This window comes from Camelina sativa, chromosome 3 (genome assembly GCF_000633955.1).
Source record: "Camelina sativa cultivar DH55 chromosome 3, Cs, whole genome shotgun sequence".
NCBI lineage: Eukaryota > Viridiplantae > Streptophyta > Magnoliopsida > Brassicales > Brassicaceae > Camelina > Camelina sativa.
The window spans coordinates 19701223-19704815 of NC_025687.1; the positions used below are offsets into that span (position 1 = coordinate 19701223).

Consider the following 3593-nt stretch of genomic DNA (forward strand, 5'->3'; position numbering starts at 1 on the left):
AAAAAAAAAAAAAAAAAAAAAATTATAAAAACCCAAAATCATCTATGTCTTAGTTTAAGTAGTTTGTTATAAAAAGGTAAAAAACTGGTCCGATAGCTTAGGAAGCTAAAACTATCTCATCATAAGTTGAGTTTTTTCTTTTTTGGCACCGAAGTTCTCGAGTGTTGTTAAAATGAAAGACTGGAGGACTAAAAAAAACATTAATATGTGATATTTTCAAATACTTTCACTCATTTGATTGTGTTTTCTAATATGAAATTATGTTATTTATTTCGGAACTAACTGAGAATTTATTAGTGACTTTGCTAATGAAAGATCGGATATATTCAATTAACATATATATGGCTGGTAACTATAGCTAGTGAGAACAACATACGCTTAGGAATGGTGAATGTAATTCATTTCTAAGTACTTAAGTTTGTTCGTTTTATGAGAAACATAATGTTGAAATGTTGATCATATGGAAAAATATTTTGTTTACTGAAGGAAGACAAGAAAAATAACTAAATGTAACCAATTGGCATCACTACAAGTTTAACTATTTATAGGGAAAATCACATTTTTAACATTCATAGTGTCACTAAATAAAACTTTAATACTCAAGAGAACTTCACTACAAGTATAAACCACCATAAATTTAAATTCGCTTTCTTGTTTGTGTTGTCGATGACGGAACAATAATATCTTTCAACGCGAAATAGTTAAATTCGGCATGTTTAATTTTTGTTAATTTCAATTTTGTTTAATTCTCATTAATTTATTGCAATTAACCAAAAACAATTATCTTCTTCTTCTATTCACCGTCTGATTCTGAGAAGTCGTGAGAAATTGAAGACGACCACATATATGAAGGATTCATCGTTTTTTAGTAAAAATCAATCGATATGCATCTATCAAAAGAATTAGTGTGAAGAGAAACATCAGAAAGTTGTCTATCGAAAGATGAACTGAAAAAATGCATTGAACAAAAAATCTGAAAATTCTATGGTCCCACGGTAAGTGGTTAAAGAAAATAATTTATTTTTTCTTTTAGTAAATAATAAACTCATTAAAATTTAAGCTAATGTGTTGATGGACATTGTTGTTCCCTCATCTTTTGTGGCGGTGCAAACATGGAACAACTTTTAAGGTTTTAAATGCTATCCAATAACACTTTGAAAATCAAAAGTGTGATTTATCTATTATTTAAAATGGATTTTAGTGAGAAGTGTTATTTCCCAAACTAAAGTTTTTTAAAGTTTCGGAAAAAGCTATTTTTCTCTTTCCCTTTTTGGCAGTACCACTTTCTCAAATTGTGGCATAAAGTGAGAAGACGATTATGCCCTCACTTTAAAAGAAGAAGAATTTTGTGGCATTTACGAGCGGGAGCGGCATTGGTGACGGACAATACTGTTTTGTGGCTGCCAAAGAGCAGTAATGAGGGGAGTACGAATGGATCAGTGTCTTTCTTATTCATTAAAGCTGTATTACATTAAAGATGAATAAGAGTGAATATAATTGCATATCATAACCCTAAAACAAATTTGGGGGCGTAAATCTAGGAAAGAAGGAAAGTTGAAGTCGTTGGATGCCATTGATTTTGGAGATTACTCATAGTTAGGTATATTCTCTCATTTATTATGGGCAGTTGCAATAAATTCTCCCAATCTGAGCATCATTGTACATGTCTTTAACATCATACATACACCTGCATTGAAGATAGCTAGTATGGCATTCAATAGAATTTGGCAGTAAGTGATAAACTAGTTGTTTTCTCATTTGGCAGGATGGACGTTAGAGTATGTATTATTGTTGGTGAATGGACATGTCAACAAAGTGGTGTTTGGAAATTTTATGTCTCTCATGGACAAATGGCAAAATGTCTGTCTATCAGTAGGGAGACTACATTGAGGAGGTAGAGTAGAAGGTAGCAGATATTTGGGGCGTCAAAGTAGATGAAAGCAAAATAGCGTTAAACTTTTGGTACCTAGGAGAAACAATGGTTTTTACACAAGGTAAGATGCCCCAATATTAGTTACAAGTGATGTTGAATTTGAACTATATAAAGTTCAGAATGAAGAGTATGGTGTGTTGTAATTGTATGTTATGATGAGAGAACACAATATCTCGGTTGCTTGTAAGAATGGAGATATGTCCACTGAGTCAGGATATATAATGTTTTCTATCGGAGAAGGGAGTGGGTGTGCTGAGAAAGGAGCAACAATGGGAAAGAGAAAAAGAGAAGACCAGAATGGGAAGAGAAAGGTAAAATTGAAGAAATCTAATAAAGATGATGCTGAAGGATCGAATCATGGTGGTGTGTGTGAAGAGGGTAACAGTGATCAAGTTGCAGTAGACATGTTAAGGGACTTGCATGGAGAGGAAAATAGTCCACCCGCTGTAACGCCCGCGAACCGGAAAATTCTGGTTTGTCCATCAATCGACGCCATGGTGTGCATCGATCAATGCAACTACGCGGATTGTGTTTGGGTTAGTTACTTTCTCCGGTTTGTTGCAGTTTAATTGATGGGAAAACCTTTGGCTCGAGTATATATGGCCAAATTCGATGCCACGTAGTGGTTTTTAGCCACTTTGTCGTTCTTAAGTGATATAAAAGGAGAGAAAGGTTTTCCAGTGAGTTTTATGGGATTTTGGTGTCGTTTCTCGAGAGATCTGTTCGTGGGAGTGGAGCTCTGAGTTTTAGGATGTCTTGGAGCTTGCTATGGTGTTGATTTCATGCATCTAGAGTCAGAATCTTCGTGTTAAAGGTGAGTACATGACCATGGCTTATCTGAGCATGAGATCTCTGAGTTTTTTTTTTTGTGTTTTCCTGTGATTTGGTGGATTGATTCCTTGTTGGTTGTGATTTTTCGTGTTTTCTATGGTCTATTATGGTATTGGTGATGTTCTTGGACGATTGGTGGTATTGGAGGACGAGTTGCGGTTGAAGACGAAGTCTGGTTTCTATGCTAGGGCAACTGCATAGATTGATGCCAGGATAGCATCGATCGACGCACTAGCGTTGGTGCATGAGTAATTGGTGCCATGCATCTTTCACTGCAAGGAATGCACGGTCGACGCTGCTAGGAATTTGGAGGAATGCATCGGTCGATGAAATGAGTACATCGGTCGACACAATGGCGTTGCATTGGTCTATATAAGGTGTGCAACGTTCGATGCAAGGGGAGATGCATCGGTCGACACAAGGCATGTGTCAGTCGATACTCGTTCTCTGCAGATGGATGTTATGTGTGCTTTTGTGGTTAGGTTTGATTGTGACTTGCTTGTGTTTTGTTACTCGTGCTTTAGGATCTTATTGCTTGTGTGTATAACTCAGTAGATGAGAGGATTGTATCACAAAGTATTTCTAGTAATACTTACGCCTCCCTTTTGTGTTGTGACGCAGGTAAGGGAAAATTATGATCGTGAAATCAGGGTGATGTAGAGGAGGATGTTCTAGTGGCTCGATTCTAGTGGGTCATAGAACATTTTTAGGATGCTGGTCGTTTGCTTCTTGACATTGTTGAATTTGGAAATATTAGACTTTTGTTGTTTAGTTATTTATTAGAGTTATTTGTTGGATTATTGGTGTTGTTGAATGTTGCTATGTTGAC

General features: G+C 35.9%; 1 pseudogene; it reads right to left on the bottom strand.

The window, feature by feature from the left end:
* Nucleotides 1-859, bottom strand: part of LOC104779128 — a 5178-nt pseudogene extending 4319 nt beyond the window's left edge.